This window comes from Triturus cristatus, chromosome 6 (assembly GCF_964204655.1).
Source record: "Triturus cristatus chromosome 6, aTriCri1.1, whole genome shotgun sequence".
Lineage (NCBI taxonomy): Eukaryota > Metazoa > Chordata > Amphibia > Caudata > Salamandridae > Triturus > Triturus cristatus.
Window position 1 is genome coordinate 896,137,685 of NC_140589.1, and position 18,107 is coordinate 896,155,791.

The 18,107-nt window shown below is 44.0% G+C and overlaps 1 long non-coding RNA gene across 1 annotated transcript; it reads right to left on the reverse strand.

Moving 5' to 3' along the window:
• Nucleotides 1-13,424: 13,424 nt before the first annotated feature.
• LOC146820754 (uncharacterized) lies at nt 13,425-17,695 on the reverse strand. Its single transcript, XR_014962615.1, has 3 exons — nt 17,420-17,695; nt 15,402-15,606; nt 13,425-13,637 (listed from the first exon to the last, which is right to left on the reverse strand). It is a non-coding gene; the product is annotated as an uncharacterized LOC146820754 (long non-coding RNA).
• Nucleotides 17,696-18,107: the final 412 nt, after the last annotated feature.

Below are 18,107 nucleotides of genomic sequence, written 5' to 3' on the forward strand. Positions count from 1 at the left end.
GTTGGTCACCTGGTAGCTAAACCCAGGTAAAAGCTGATCTAGGGGCACTAGCCTCTTGGTCACCATGGTGACACTGGCCCCTGTGTCCTTATAGGCCACAGCCTTCTGACCATTGATTATTGGTTCTTGTCTGTACCTGCCCAGAATACTGGGGCTCATGGTAAAGTTGGCAAACCCCATGCCACCATCACAGACCATAGTTGCTAATGCAGGGGACCTGGCTAGGCCAGAGTCCACTGGTGTCCCCAAAGAGAACCCAACTAAGTTTTTGGGTGCACTCCCACCACCTGGGGGATTACTACTAGTAGCAACAGGAGGTGTTGGAGCAGGTTTTGGAGGAACATTCTCTTTATTGCCATTCTTTGGACAGCTGGAGTCAGTTTTCCAGTGGCCAGGTTTCTTACACACATGGCAATATGGTTTCTTGTTATTAGAGGAAGTATTTTGGGACCCACCCCCAGCACTGGGTTGTTGGGGCCCTTCAGAGGACTTTTCTTGTTTATCATCCCCACCTTTCTCTTTGGGCTTAGTGGAATCCTTCTTCTGGTCACCAACTTGGTTCTTAGGCCTAATCCTGGTTCTGACCCATTTGTCTGCCTTCTTTCCCAATTCTTGGGGAGAGGTCAGATCAGAGTCCACCAGGTGCTGGTGTAAAAGTTGGTTCTGACAATTATTAAGAATCTGCTCCCTCATAATGAGATTATACAATCCTTGATAATCATTAACTTTACTGCCATTTAACCAACCTTCCAGTGCCTTGGTTGCACAATCCACAAAGTCTACCCAATCTTGATTCTGTGCTTTCTGGGTGTCTCTGAACTTAAGTCTGTATTGATCAGTGGTTAAGCCAAACCCATCTATTAAAGCATCCTTCAAGATATAATAGTCATCAGCATCCTCTTCTCTTACAGAGAGGAGCTTGTCTCTTCCTTTATCTGAAAAGGAGAGCCACAGGATTGCAGCCCACTGCTCTACTGGGACCCTCTGTACTCTACAGGCCCTTTCAAGAGCAGATATCCATTTGTGGATATCATCCCCATTCTGATAGGGGGGCACAATCTTGTGGAGGTTCCTATTGTCAGGGACTTTCTCTCTAACTCTAGGGGTTTCCTTACTGCCACCAGGGATCTCTAGACCCCACTTTCTTGAAGCTTTCTGAAGCTCCAGGGTTTCCCTGTCCAATGCTAACTGTTCTCTTTTAAGCTCAAGCTTAGCCTGCTCAAATTTGATCAGTCTGCATTTCCTCTCATGAGAGGATTCTCTTCTCTGAGAAGAGGCAGAGGACCCTTTGGATCTCCTAGAATGGTTGGATCCCACTGAGGGGGATCTGTTCCTTCTTGGATCCACCACTCTCCTTTTAAGGGTGGAGGGAGTGCCTCTTGAGCCATCACCTCCATGCTGTGAGTGGTCTGTTTCTTCCAGGTCAGGATTTTCATCCTCTTCCTGTTCATCATCAGAGTCCACTCTGGGAGTGTCCTCTTCTGATGGGTGCCCACCCACTCTGTCCGTCTCTCTGTACCCTATGGACTCCATAAAGTCTGCTATGAGCAGGATTTCCCTGAGACGTTTTGTGTTGGCACCTTTGTTTGTCTTCAGTTTTCTAAGGGTGCACATTTCCCTGAGCTCTGCAAAGGTGAAATTATCATACTTATCTATTGGGACCCTCTGGGGTCCTTCCATAGCCTTAGTGCCACCTGAAGACATGTTTAGTGTAGTGATGTATCTACCTACACTAAGTGTGGCCTACTGAACCCTCTCTTGAGTTGTAGTCAAGGTGTGCTAAACCCTCTACACACAACTCCAAGTTCAGTAGAACTTATTGTATTCTAGCTTGAATTTATATGTACCTTTGGTACCTTGTGGCTTTCACTTTAGAAATTCAATTTGTTATCTGGTAAAACAATGGCAAGCTTGAATCCCACCGCTGCCACCAATGTGAGAAGTTGGCCTGGCATATGCTGTTCCTAGTTATAGGGACACCTTGCACCAGTCCAATTCGACTCCTATTGATGATAGGTTTAAGACAACCTTTAAAGAAAGCTATCCTAGTGGTAGCTGTGGAGAGCAGCCTTCAGGCTAAGTCTTGAAGGAGTGTTAAGCTTATTGTTTTACCATAATAACCTCTTGAATAACCAAATGAAAGAGTAGCCCACACAGGTATATATATAAAATATATGTATTTATTCTAGACAGAATCCCACAGTCACTTTATGTGGCTAGTGGCAAAGTTACACTTCAAACAAGCATTTATAAACACAATAAATAGCACAGAAATCAATGGGCCCCAGGGGGGGACCAAACCATATACTAAAATAGTGGTATAAGAACCACGACAATTCTACAGGCAATGCCTAGGGCATTCAGGATCGCTGGCCCCTTAAGAATCCACCCACAGTTAAGAGGAAGGGGACCCACGGGAGGCGTGTGCAGTGCGAGAAGTTGCTGTCGGGATCGCAATGTTAGCCTATGGAGAATGTCGCGGTTGAATAATTAAGGTTTAAGGACACTTCTAACAACAGTACAAAGTTAAGGCTTGAGACTTAAGGCTTTGGAGAGCCCACCACCACGGAAGTACCGAAGTACCACTGTTACCTGCCCCAGGGAAGCCGGGTGCATAGGTCGATTCTGGTGTCGGGTCGCGGGCTGATTTTCTATGGAAAAGGAGTCCAAACTGCTGCTAGCTGGAAGTGTCGCTGAAGTCGTGAAGATTAAAGTTGAAGAAAAGACAAAGATGAACCTGAAAGCAGAGGGGACAGAGTCTGGGTCACAGCACAGTGACCAGGGAGCTCACAGGAAGGAGCTCGTGGATGTCGGGTGCTTCAGGTGTGGAAGGTACAGCTGGGCTCTGCAGTCACGGGCTCCGGGAGGCTTCAAGGAAGGCCAACTTCTGGAGGGCGACTGTCCCACGTCGGCTGAGGGTCGCTGCGGTGTTAGTGTCCCGATTGGATCCACTAAGCATTGGCAACCGCAACCCACGCAAGATGGACAAAGCAGCTGCTGGTGCAGACCCACGTGGTCTGAGGGTGCTCTCCTTTGCAGGGAGCGTAGAGCAGGCCTGGAGCAACCAGGGGAACTCTTAGAAAAGAAGAATGTCCTCCGTCAGGGCCCACAAGTCGAGGGACAAGGGACCGCGGAAGGCAGCAAAATGGAGTGCGTAAAAGGGCTCCCACGGGCCACCGGAGCAGGCCAGGGAGCTGAGGGTCGGCACAAATGCTGCTTGAAGGTTGGCTCAAGAATGGGCCAAAGCACAACTTCCCCACTGGTCGGGGTTGTGTGCTGGACAAGAGGTGGCCGGTGTCTCGGGGTATGCGGGGATCTCGACACCCACGTGGTCCAGGGTGCTCAGACTTGCTGGGCACACTCACAGGACGCTGGGATGCACTGGAGACCCACCTCAAGGTTGCTGGAAGGCGTCGAAGGTCGTGAGAGCAACGAAGTTCCAACCGGGTATCTTGTAGTCTTTTAGGTGCCTGCCAAGCAGGGGGATAACTCCTTTATCCCAAGGGAGATTTCTTCAGTCAGCTGGGCAGCAGCTCGTCGAAGGTCAGTTCTGTGAAGTCCTGTACGAATCTAAGGCTCTAGGGCAAAGTTATTCCCATATATCCCCAAGATTAGGGGATGGTCCAAGAGAGAGCCTACCAATCAGAGTAGAGGCGGGAAAGGGTGGCTACACCCACTCCCCTTTGTGTGTTTCCCGCCTGGGCGAGGGGCAGGACGCCCCTGAACCGGTTCCAGGCGGTGTATGCAGAATTGGGGCTCTGCAGCTGCCTACGTGCAACTCTGAAAGGACATTTGGTGCACCCACCCTGTTCCAATCCACATATCCTGTCTGGGGAGGTGCTGGCACCTCCCTGCCACAGGAGCCCTATTGTCCAGATGGCGAGGCTGGGGTTTTCCCCAGCAACAGCCAGCCAGAGTCGTGTAGGTGGCGAACAGTAGCCATTTTGTGGTACATGTGCACTTTTAAATTGGTGTCCAAATTCTACCGCTTTTCCCATATCACCCTCCTAGCAAGGGGGAATCGTGCCCCCATGCCCATGGCTGGACTGGGGGTATGATTCCTTCATGTTTGACACCAAACACGATATGGTTCTGTGTAGCCATTCCTAAGTTACAGCGATGACGCAATAACTTATAATGCGGTTAAGAGTATATTGTATGGCTACACTACAAACAACCAAGTAACGATTTTACGAAGGTTGCAGAGAGGTCCTACTCACGTAGGGGTCCCCCCTCACACATACCTCAGCACCCAGCCCTGTAGGATTACCAGGGCCGGCCATAGGGGTGACCTATGAGAGTATATGTGTTGTATGGTATGGGACATAGGGTACCTACGTCCCTGTAAGGGGTGCTAGCACCACCTTACCCAGGCTACAGTAGTGGCCTGGTGGTGTCATTTTGGGTGGCTGTCCCAGGGTGGCACAATAAGTGCTGCAGCCCTGGTAGGCCTACTGGGGGACCCATGCCCTGGGTACCTAGGGTACCATCTACAAGGGACTGGTAGGGCATGCCCAGGATCCAATTAGGTTTGTACCTAGAGTACTCACAACAGTTTTAGGGAGAAAGCAGATAGGCTGGGGTCCTGGATAGCAGGATCCCAGCCAGACTAGTCAAAAACCACTTAAATACCAGGCAAAAAGTTGGGGGCAACCATTAGTCAGATTCCACTCTCCTACATTCCCCAACACTTGAGCAACCAAGGGTAATGGGCCTCCTGTTATCGCTGTAACCAGAGCCCAAGCAGATCTTTGTGTGAGCAGTATTGGCAGTATCCCAGTGGGAAAAAGTGACTGTACTACAGTTTTGAATATTACTAGAACGAACAATAGCAGTTTTTTATCTTCCCATAACACTTACTTCATTTGTGGAAACAAAGGTTATTATTATCTACCAGTCAGTTGGTCCGGCATCTGTTATGTGTCCTTTTTGCTTCCTCCTGTGTTCTTAGCACCTGCCTCTTATCACAAGGATCAGAAATTTTTAATTAGATCAAACTGACACTACATTACAACAATATGTTGATTTTAATTTGGGACTCTTTTTCTTTGTTGGTGCAGCCCTAAATAGTTGAAAGATTAGACGCCTGGCCCGAGTGGTAGAAGCAGTAGCTAATCAGACAGCAATGGCTCTAGGAAATATTACAGAAGAGCTCCAAATTACTAGAGTTGTAACATTACAAAATAGGATGGTCCTAGATGTAGTGTTAGCTGATCGTAGTGGAGCATGTCGCTTCATCGGTAGTAGTTGTTGTGTGTTCATTCCTGACCACACCCCTTCTGTCTATGACGCCATTTCCAAATTACATAAAATAGCTACAGAAATACATCAAGATCAAGGAACCTGGTCCTGGTCCGAATGGTTACAGGGACTTATTTCCACTTGGGGTTGGAAATTAATAATGGGAATAGTAATTATAGGAGCAATCTTTCTCACTTGCTGTTGCTGCATTCAATGTGCCCCTACGATATGTACAGCTTGTATAGCCACCTGTAATAATATTAAACCTCCCCCAATTAATGTTCATGAATTGAATCGAGAAATTATGATGCACACTGAAATTTACAAACTTATGAACATTGATATACGAGATTAATATATATGCTTTTAAAATGGATTCAGCATAGGCTGAAAAGGAAGGACTGTTGAAATGTAAAATCTGATTCTTTTGTTTTTTGATTAAGCTATGCCTCATCCATTTTTCACCCCTGTCCTGCTTCCAGCTCGACTCTATCCTTGACACTGCATCTGTATAAACATGAGTAAAGAATCTAGATTGGGGCATTGTAGGCTGTGTATACATGCAGAGTCAGCGCAAAAGAAAAGCTGGCGTCTGCTTGGGGTTTTTCAGACAATGGTAAAGCCTCAAGTAAAGTTTACCCAGATAGCATATCTTGTTGTGCAGCTTCAGGACACGACAATTGCACAAGGCACCAAGGCTGTCGATTCTTACCGGTACCTCATTTGTGTGTTTTTCCCAAAGCTCTATTTACCTCAGGGCGTCCCTGGTTTGTGATCTTTTGCTATAAAAGCCCATGTAACCATCGTTCAGGGTGCTCTCTCCTTGGGTATCTCTATGGTGCTTGTCGGACGAGGCCCCCATTCATGAATGCTAATAAATGACCTATGGTTTGTACTTCACTCCAGTGTCGATTCCTCCTTACTTGTTAAGAACCCGTGGACAAAGTGGTGACCCTGCACCAGTGGGTTATTAATAATCTGCTTCCACAGTTAGGGACTGTGAGTGGTCCCTGATGGGACTTAGACACCCATGTATGGTGTCTAGTTTGGCTGCCATGCAGTTGAACCCCACCTGCACCTGTTCAGCCAGCTTCTCCTGGCACACCAACACATGGAGTTGGAAGGCCATGTGTTCGTCGTAGGGGTCCAGGGAGACAGCTGTGGTGGTGGGTGCTGCCTGCTGTATGTACTGTCCAGGGGTGGGTTCTCCTCGTCGCAGCTGGGCTGCCCTGCTCCTGGAAGTGGGCTGCAGAGGCTGTCCACGAGCTGTTGGAGTGTGTCGGAGTCGAAGGTGTGGTGGTCCTCTTCATCATCAGAGAAGAGGTTGGGACTGGTGTTGATTCTCCCTCTGCAATGTGAAGGGGAGATGCAGTTTAACATTGTGTTCACATGTATGTTGACGCATTGTACATGTTTACATTCAGACTGCATGACAGTGTACATTGTGACTGTTTGTGGGGAGCTGCCTATCTGAGGCGGGACAGTGGCTATTTTGGCAACATCACGGATGTGTGTTTGTACTTGTACATTGTCAACTCACATTTCCCTGCGATGCCATATGTGATTGGTCAGTTTCTGCCCACAAGCAGCACCAGTTGTGTCCTCTGTTCTGTTGTGGATGTGTTGCGGGTTGTGCCACATCGTTGTAAATGTTGATGTGCTCTGCATGTGATATGTGTGCTGCATTTTGGGGGAGTCGCCCCTGCAGGTCTTATTTGGCTGCCCCCTATCCCTTACATGCGGTGTGTCTCTGACTTCTGTGCTTATACAGTGCTGTGATGTTGCATACTTGGGTGCATTGGTCTCTTGGTGGGAGTTGGGGGTCTGTGGCATGGTTTGTCCGCAGCTGTGCTATGCTTGTGCATGTGTGCCATTGTGCCCATCTCCCCCTGTCCCCCAGTCCCTGTTCGGTACTCACCCTGTTGCTGTTGTGTCCAGTCATGTTAAGCAGTGTCCGGGCCCCCAACTCCTGCCACCGTCTCCCAACTGATGACTGTGGACACCATTTCCTCCATCTCGCCCAGCTCCTCCTGTGGCGCTGGGCTCCCACCTCCAGTCTGCATTGCTGCCTTCCGGTTGTTTGAGAGTTTCTACTTGGTTTTGCGCTTGACATCATTCCAGCGCCTCTTGACCTCTTCCATTGTCCTCTTCAGCACTCCGACTGCATTCACCTTGTCCACAATGGTCTGCCGTATTCTACTCTTAGTTGCCAGTGACACAGTGGAGGTGACGAACAGTAGTTGATTGTGTTCGATCACCTTCGTTATCAGGATCCTGTTTTCCTGCGGACTGAACCTTTTTTACCTACTCTTCTTCTCCTTGCCCTTCCCTGACCCCAAGGTCCCAGGCTGGTCCTCTGGGGGGCTTGTGGGGTTCTGGTTGTCCTCTGCACTTGCTCCGGCTGACTCCATTGTGCTTCGCTGTTGTTTGGCTTTTGGATGTTTTTTCCCCAAACTTTTATAGTGCATTTTTCCGCAGGCCTGTGGCTGGTTTTCGCTGCTTTTTGTATTGCGATTTGCGTCATCGCTGCTTTTTTCCGCATTGGTGTCTCGCATTTTTGTGGCATCGCGTTTATTTTAACACGTTCATTTGACGCGTTGTGGTGGGTCTATCGCATGGTGCAGCCGTGTTGTGAATACCACGTTAACACAGTGTTATTTTCCCGTGATAGACTGCGATGTGAAGAGTTGCGTTAAGCTGCTTTTGCGGTAGTTAGCACACGTTCTTGAGAATATCCCCCACTGGGTCTTATTCAGCAATGATATGCAAAATAACATTGCTGCTCAGCCTATGCTTATCATAAATATCCTCCTCAGTTTGCTGGAATAAAGTCACTCTGACTCTGAAAATATGCTCCTGTCTTTGTCTTCTCCTGTGTTGGTGTGGAGCAAGCAAATCCTCCTTGCCAGAGCATACAGAGCATCCATTAGGTAAACATGGTGTTCCCTGCCCTTTTATAGGTTGCACCTTATTGCTTCCTGCTCCCACTTGATGCTAATTTTTGAATGCAAAAAACCCATTTATGCAACCATTTGCAATTTGCACACATTTAATACATACCATTTAGGAAACGCAGTTAAGGACTCATGTATAGGTAATTGCTATTTCCAATCGCAAAAAGAGTGAGTCTGTAGGATTCAGTTTGCATCACTAGTTTAGCAGATGGAATTGAAAACCACTTTGATAATTTCATACTTAACCTTTCGCAGTCACAAACCATTTTGCAACTGATTTAGAAGCAGCAAAAGCTTTGGAAATCTGGCCCTTTGTTAGGTCTCTCAGATAGTACTGTACAGACTCAAGCCAGGCTAGAATTCTACACACAAATTTGCACAAGCAGCCAAGAATTCATTAAGTTTTTTTGCAATTTTCTGCCTTGAGTTGTAACAGCACAGGAAGACACTTTAAAAACATCAATATGGCTGGGACTCAATAAATGTGGCAATCCTTGGAAACAGTATTTGTCCTCTACAATTAGCAATTGGCAGCTCACCGATACTCAAAATTTTCATCTCATTATTTCAAAATATTAATATAATATAACATAACCACATCTATTTTTTTCTGATGCTTAGGGTACATGGGAGACAACAAATATAATTGGCTGCCAACAGTCTCATAATCAGACATAGAAGTATTTAAACCTTCAGTGAATTATTGACCAAAAGCGTAAATGTGTAAGGCTTCGATTCTGTTTATTTCCATCACTTGAATTTCAGATCAGGTTTGAAAGATTCTATGATGAAACTTAGCTGTTGTGTCCGATTCACTTTATGTACTTGTCCAGGCCTAGATCTTATCCGCAGAATCATTTTGAAACCTGTTTTTAATCCATGGGCATCAGGAGAGTTAAAAATTCACTTTTAGCAGGTCTTAACCCCAATGAAAAGTTGTTGTTGTTGGGCGTTTTCTTCAATTTATGAAGAAAGCACAGTTATATTTGACATACAATTTTTACTCTGCCCATTTTAATGCATCTTTTATTTTTCTTCTGAATAATAGAGAGTGGCAGCTGATTCTATCTGATCTTATCCTATTTATTGTTATTATTTTGTCTTTTCTTTCTGTTGTGATTAACCTTATTCTAGTTTTCGTCTTTTAGGCCACAATGAGTGTTTGTATTGATTTCTGTCAAGATATTTTGCAATGGTTTTTAATTAATCATGCAATAAACCGAAACAACAACAAAAAGATCCCTTCATTGACACCAAATTGCATACGCCAGTTGTCAATGCCTTAACTCAATCTTGGTTCAACTATACAAATTCCTTCCATTTGGCTGGTCCAGAGAAGCATCTCCATCGTCTCCATTTGGTGCAAAACAAAGCCTCTTGCCTTTTGTTGGTGTGTTTCAATACAGGACAGAATCCCACCAATGCTAAAGGTTCCTTCATTTGCTTCCAATACACAGCTGTTTTTTTTCAACCACTCACAATTGCCCACAATGCCATACAACAAAACTCACCCAACTTCCTAGAGCCCTTGTTTTTTGTTGTCTCAACAGATCATTACGCTCTGCCAATCTTTTCTTCTTCAATATTTCCCAGAGTCCAGACTGTCACCTCTGTGGACCTAGCTTTGTTCATTCCTGTGGACAAGTTCTGAAACTCCCTTCCTGACAATCTGCATGTGGAAGCTTGTTTAACCACTTTTAGGAAATCTTTGAAACCTTGTCTCTTTAATAAGTAAGACTCTTTTGTCCGCTTGTTGTGAAAGGAATGTCCCCTGCATGGTAAATGGGCATTTATCTCTGCCCTGAGTGCCTTTCCACATGTGAAACCAGTATCCTGAATTTTGCTTGACTCTGGCATCATGTTAATCTAGCATGTGTGTGTGAAGAGGCTGAGGGCTATTCATGGTAATGTGAAGTCCAAACCCTGTTTGCAACCTTGGAGGTGCAGAAAACACACCCTCATAGTGGGCGTAGAACTACTGTGCACACCATGAGTAAGTCACATAAAGCGGTAGTAGCAACAAATCTCGTTTTGTGAACACTTAGGAGTCGATTACGATGCAGTCGTAAAAGGCTCCTACCGTCGGTTGAAGCCTTTCTGACTGCATCGTAATATGCCGGTTGTATTCCTTTCCGACCGCCTAATTACAATGGAGGTGGTCAGAAAAGGAATCTGACCAGTCATTCCGTCTGGCTTCTGATGAGCTCGGAGAACCCGACGGCCAGTCGGAATGAGGCCTGTAATCCCAAGGGCGACTCTTCCAGCCCTTGGGATTACGATGTCGGGTTTCGGCAGCCTTTCCGTGATGGCCTTTCCGACACAGGAAGGCTGTCGGTACTCGCATTTGGAGGCCCCCAACAGGGCCCCCTTGGGTGCACAGCCTCCAGTTGGAGGTGCCTGCTACGGGGTGCAGGGATGAACTGCACCTCCCATTTTACAATGGGAGCATGCATTGAAATGCAAGCTCCCATTGTAAAATGTAGGAATGCGACTGAACAGTGTTCGGTCGCTTCCTAATGGGCCGGTCTGGACCTCCGACCGGGTGTCGGTCGGTCCCATGACTGAGACGATGTTGGGTGGAAGCATCTCCGACCGACATCATAATCAACCCCTAAGTATGAACAGACCTTATTTTCTCTTTGCCAGGGATAGGACAGTCTATTGACCACTCTCATGTAAAGTGCTACTGTTATGTGAGCCCCTGGCCTTACCCTTCTAGATGATGTGATAAATCTAAAGGATAACCCACTGGTAAAATGTCCCTCCATTAAAGCAATAGTCTAATAGAGGAAATTCCATCTGCGGAGTCTTCTCTGAATTTAGTCGTGAAGTGACGTCAAGCAGAGATTGAAGGGAGGTGGAGCTCAGATACCAGGTACAGAGAGGTGGGTGATCATGGAAGAGAGACTAAAGATGCGGATGGGGGGGGTGGAGGGGGGGTGAAGAAAGGCACAGTGGTGTAAAGAGCAAAGGGATAAAGAGAGGGGGAAGAGATCAAAAACCACATAAGGGAGGAAGATCAAAGGCACACAGGAGAGAGAGAGAGATGAAATGAGAGGAGTCTGGAAGTAGAGGTGGAGACAGGGCTTCCCATGGTGGTGACTTGGCGGGAATGGATGCGCCAAATTTCAAGCGATTGGAAAGGGTCGGTGGAGTCTGGTGTAAGGTTCCATGCAATTGGAAAAGACACTACACAATGTCAGCTTACTGTGCGACTACATTTCTCAAGAATCTCTGAACTCGCACAATGTTTAGAGATGGTGGTTGTCATCTCAGATTATCAGCCATAATTGTTCTTGTGTTTCACTGGGTCCTTGCTAGGCAGTAAATTCGTTTTACATTTTTGATTATTTGCGAAGGCACAGAAAGAATGATTGCATCAATTATTATTTGATGTGACATGTACATATAAAGTGCATTTAGGGTACAAATTGTATTTGTATGTGATACATGTTTGATTAAGAATAGAAATGCCAGAATGTTAATGAAAGTTCATTATTTCCCAGTGGCACAACGTGTATAAACTAGCCAGTGTTAGGTGACACACTCTTATGAAGCTAGAGGCAGAGGTATTGTTAATAGGGATGGAATTTGATGAGCATTTTAGTAGTCGTCTTTATCTATATCCCCTATATCTTGTTATATTTTAATTTCAGGAAGATCAGTTTCATATTAAGAATGCAGAGTTGGTTACGCAGAGATATTTTTAAGGTTACTGTTCATGTTAGATGCAGAACAATCATGGCAGATTATTAAAGATCTCCTATTTCACCTTTAGATACCGAATGTGACCTTCAGATATACTTGCCCAACAGATTGACAAGGTGTTCCATTCCCCTTCTCTCCTATTTGTCCTACATATTATGTTGCTTGTGGTCAGTTGTGCTTATGGCGATGGGTGCAAGAGTGCATCACTCATATTGAATGCAAAGTACAAGATTAGTGCTTACTGAGTAAAGACGCCATTACATGGGAATCAAAGGCTCATAAGGGAGGGAACAAATACAGGACAATAGACATCTTAAATATGACCAGGTAGGCAACCTGGTATGCCACCAGCTGATACATTCCCTGTCATTCTGAGTTTATTTTCCCCAAGAAATCAAAGGACGGGAACTACTTATAATATATCTAGACGATTATTAGGAGGAAGCATTGTTTATATTCCGGTGAAGGCAACAACACACATGTGAGCCTTTACCTAAAGATAACATAGTAATTATAATACATATCATCCATATGCAACCATACAACTGCATAGAAGATGTATTGGAGTCAAAGATAATCCTAGCATATATTGAATTGTTATCCAGACTATAATTATCTAAAGGTATCCAGAACAATTGATGAGAAAAATGATTCCATTAGCGCAGATACAGATATTTCAAAATGTTTTTTTATGAAAAGTGACCCAAAACCGCCAGTCTGAGGATAAATTATTAGCATTTTTCCAATACAAAAGTATTGGTTTTAATAGCTAATGAAATTTAAAATGTTGGCTTGAGAATGTGATAAATGAAAGGCTAGTGATAGTGCTTTACTAGCTATAATAGAAACAGAAATATTTTCAAAAACTGGTCAAATCTTTTGAATTATTTCTTACATCTTTTCTCAAATTGTAATATATTTGGACATTTAAACAGCATATGAATCAATAAGCCAGTTACAGCAGAACAGTAACAACATAGAGAAGAATACATCAATTTAGTTTTGCATAATTTTTCCGTGTTCAAAGTCATGTGCATAAAATCCAAATATTAGTTTGATAAAAAGCCATAGGAAATATTCTTGAAGTATTACCTAACCATATTTTTTTGTGATATTTCACCAGGGAGGTTAAACTATCAAACTTCATCCCACTTAGAAAATTCCTTTTGTAAGGTAGGTAAGTTAAGGGAATTAAATTTCTTTTATATTCTGGAAGCTAGATGACCAGACTTTTGGGAAACATTAATCTGGAATTTTATTCTCTGGTAACATCATAGGAAACATATTTAATATAGTATTACACAACATTTCATATTTATAGCATTTATTCGAAGATAATTTAGTAAATCTTCAAAAGAACAAAGACATTATCATGGCAAATATCATGTAAAAAGAAAATTCTTGCTCTAATGTATTCCAAAAAGGATGTATTGTTCTTAAAGTTTAGATGGGGGTTATACAAAGTGAAATTTTTTTGGATGACGTAATCTTAACATGAAATAAAGGATCAAACTGTAAAAGTGCTATTCTTTTATTTTAATGTTGTTATTGTTTTTTCTGACACATAACAGTGCACTCATGGCAAGCAAATAAGGATACAATCATGTCCAAAGCAAGGCCACCTTCATTTCCCCCCGTCTGGACCTTAGAGTAGATATACTAGATTCCGATCTTGGGCATGTTTCCCCATCCGTCGCTCCTCAGTCGGTAACCACCAGGTGGAAGTAGCTGTACCTGTTGAGCCATAGAAATCCTTCATGAAGTTCATAGTACAATTTTCATTTTCCCCAAACCTTGTTGAATTTCCACAGACAGTCTATTATCTCATATACCATCCTTTCCACCTCTCCATAATGTCTTGCCACTTGGCCTTCGTTGGAATTTGTGTCCGCCCCCAAAAAGTGTCTGCGTCCCTTTTTGCTATGATAAACCCCCCATGCATAACAGAAGTTAGGTTCTCGGAATATCTACACCACTCGGAATTCCCAGTATGACCAAATGGGGCATACTGGGAATTTCTAGGTCCATTGTATCCAATTTCTGTATGACTTCTCCCACATACATGCTCACCCTGGGATAACTGCAGAGGGTATGTAGGAATGTACCCTCTTCTGTGATGCACCTGCGGCAGTATGGATCTGAGGCTCTTCCTGTTTTAAAAAGTTTAGTCTTATTGTAGTATATCTGGTGTTAAATACTGAACTGAACTAGTTTTGAATATTAACTTGTTGGGGTGCATCAGTGCTGCTTCCCAGTCGACATCCTCTATGGTTCCCAGGTCAGTCTCCCATCTATTTTGCAGATTCTGAAGTTTATCTGGTGTATTGTTAAGTATGATATGGTACAGTTGGAACGCTGGGTTTGGAGTGACTGCGCCACCCAGCACCCAGCTTTTCAAAGGGCTGTGTTCAAGGAAATCCCTCCCCTGAATGGAAGCCGTGTCTCCATTGAAGGTATTTGAATCTCTGGGTGGGTGCCGGTTTGTATTCTTGTTGCAGCTCCTCGAATTTTGTTTACCTTCTCCTCCCCCAGTACTTCTCTCAGGGTTTCTATCCCAATCTGTTCCGTGTGTTAAAAGTTGGTGAGTTTGTCGACGTTTTTTAATATTGTCCTCTTTCATAATGGTGTGGCTAATATTGATTTTCCCTAACCAGATTAGGATTCTAGTGGTGTCTTCTCACTCTTTCAGGGTCACCCGGGTTAGCGAGAGTGTGCATTTCCTATCCTTTCTAATGTATATGTAGATGCTTGGCCTTTGCCACATTGCTCTCTCCAGTCTGGTTGCCACCTCACTTTGTGGGGTGAATCCCCATTCATGAATGACTTGGAGTTGGTTGACCCTATAGTACGGTCTGGTGTCTGGAAGTGCCAGATCCCTATTGTAGACCAACCGGTAGAACATGCACAAAGCTATCCCAGGGGTGCCACCATCTGTTATGATGAAATCCACCATGATAGGATCCGTTTTGAAAGACTTTATTTAAGAAGTCAGTCAGAAACAGGTAAGAGCCAGGCTACACAGCTTCCACTCTAAGACCTCCGGTAAACGAATGTCCTGGACTGGAATCAGTCAATAGAATACCAGATACATTCTGTGCCCCGCTGCATGCCTCGCTCCTAATAAAGAATACAATGACACGCACATCCCCCCTCCCTAACACAATAAAATCATGTGAATATTAATTTAAGCAGAAGTAACACTAGCTAGAACTGTAGGAAAATAACATAGGGAACACAATTACATTACATATTCCTTCAACCATCCTGAAACAACCCTTTTCCTTTTACCACCATCCTTAACACCCTCTTCCACAACCATCAAGTCATTCATTCCAGATTGCACCACATCCGACACAACAACTCCTTCCAAAACTCCCTCGCTCCTCACCACCCTCTCATCAACAACCCCTTCTTCTCCAACACGATCAGATGCCAAACTGGATTGTACAGTACTCCGTTCAAAAATATGTTCCACCCACTATGTGTCCTTCCACTCACTTCTTTGCAATGTTTCCCCTTGCATCACACCAAAACTTTGTCCTGGTCCCAAAGCAACCTCGCCGCCAATTGTTATGATGAAATCCACCAAGATAGGATCCGTTTTTAAAAGACTTTATTTAGTCAGTCAGGAACAGGTAAGAGCTAGGTAGCACAGCTTCCACTCCAAGACCTCCGGTAAATGAATGTCCTGGACTACTGGAATCTGTAAATAGAATACCACATACAATCTATGCCCCGCTCCAAATAAAGAATACAATGACAGAACACATCCCAAACAGCTTTTGGCAGTGTTTAATCTAGGAGGTTGAAGCACAAGTCCAGTATCTAGAAGTGGTTGTTATTTGGTACATGTAGCAGTTTAGGAAGTGTATTCTTTTTAGAAATAGAAGCCCTTCCCATAATTGATAGTGGGAGGTTGTGTCATCTTTCAATGTCTTCTTTGGAGTACCCAGTCCAGGTGAAACTAGAGGAACCTGACGTTCTGCCGTCATCATAATTCCCAGACACTTAACGCCTATTTGTGTTACTCAGAAGGTCCCCTGTCTGCTCGCCCTGGTTCCCCTAGTCTCCCCTCTGACAGAGAATGGATTTCTCCAGTGGCGGCTGGTGAAGTTTGGAAGTGGTGAGGCGTAAAATGAAACCACCAATTTGCAATTAATGAGTGAGCAACAATTTTTCAGAGTACGGAAAGATTAAAGATGCATGTGCAGGCTGCACCCTTTTTGACTAGAGAGGCTAGCCCTTGTACGGTAACATACTATATTTTTTACATGACATGACTGATCTGGTAATTATAAGGGGTTGCTTTTGTGCAATTAGGCCCAATTCTAAGAAAATTAGTTGAAATTATGAACAATTAGCAGAAATGAAAATCCAGCCTTTGCATCCATTTTGGATGTGATGATCCATTTAGTTCCAATAAAGGAATCTATAAAAACGGTAGATCTGCAACCAACAACATCTTCTGTTCTGGTCATTTGAATTGTTCCAGTGCAATAATTTTGCCATGAATGCAATATAATTAAGTGACATGGTGTAATTTCAAGAATTTTGCACATGCGAAATTCTAGAAATCATGCCATGTAATTGAAATTTCTCCTAGGCCTAGTAGTATCATTGGTGCAGACTAAATCATGAGTTTTAATAAACAGAAGAAAATAAGCCAACACGTTTGGGGCGAAGAGTCCTTTTTATGGCATGTTTTTAGGTCTGTTAGTTCATCCAGAGGAACAAAATATAGGAATAATTATAAGAGAACATCATTTGGCATTTCATGTGTTATAGTGTTCCTCTCTTCGCTTCTACAGAGAGATGTAGTGAAATACTGTAAGCTAAAGTGGGAGGGATCTATTGGTAAGGGTATTCCCAAGCTTTTTATAACTCACAATGAACAGTTCCCATACTTTTTGTAATAAAGCCGCTCCTTTACAGTTAATGCGAACTTTGCTGCGCCTCTGGATTTATCATTCTTGATAGGCAGGGTGTTAGAAGCTGAGTTCTGGAGTTTATTCTTTCTAATTCAAAAAAAGTTTGCCCTAGCACTAGGTACTGTGTGATTGTGAGTTTCAAAATTATATACATTTTGAAAGTTCTCATTTTACCTTATCCAAGGATTTTTTTTCACAATTCCTGGCAGTCTATGTTAAACTAAGCATATTACAATATGAAATTAAATACATTTTATCAGAGCTTTCCGGTTACACACTCAAACAGTAGCAACGCTTTAATCAAGTGCCAGAGCATTTCGCAACTTTAAAAAGCATTTTCCAACTAGTTTAACTTACATTCATTTTTCCATTTTAGGTGTGTGTGGTATATTTATGTGCCGCTGCCTTAAGTTGACAGAATATTTTATTCAGTTTGACCCCAGTACGAGCGGAAATGAGGCTAAAGTTCGGTTACTTGCTAATGCTATAAAAGAACCATAAATTACCACATTAAAAAACACACGTGTAGCCGATAAACATTTTACTTAATGGCAATGCTATCAATTTAAATTACGAAAAGAAACTCACCCGGGCCTGCAAATATTAGTGGTAACACTGCAGGATAATCAGTCTTCTCTCGAGCAGGTCACGTGAACCGGCTAAGTCTATCATACAAAACATTATCATGCTGCGCAGACTCCAATGCACAATTTGCCGCCTGCAAACACTAATCCCACCCTTTCACAGCTCTTAACAGGTTGAGGTGGGGTCATTGAGGCTGCAGACCCCACCCCATCCTGTGACGAGTTGTGAAAGGGTGGGGTGGCTTGGCTCCAGCTCCTGATGGACGTGCAGCTCCTGGTGCTTCCGGGCTTCAGCCTGAGGCGCCCAGGGGCTAACTTTTTTCTCACGTCATCAGGGGGAGGAGTGAAGCCCAGGAAGCAATGATTTTGCCTAGCTGATGACCTCACACGCTTCTAGGCGGTGAGCTCATCAGCCCGGCAATTAGTTACTGATGGCAGTCTGACGAAATCTATTTAAAACAAGGTGGAGGAACAGGTCAGAGAATATAAACCGAGGTGAGTGCTTCTAAAGCGCTGCCCAGTTTATCTTTGTTTTTAAAATACTGGCAGCCTCAGTACCATGGAAATTAGAAAGCAACAATTCTGGGGTAAATAATAGGGGGGGGGGGGGGTGGCGTAGCCCCTCCGCCCATATAAGAGAACCGCACCTGGATTTCTCCCAATTGATGTGTGTGGGAAGCTGGCTCTTTATA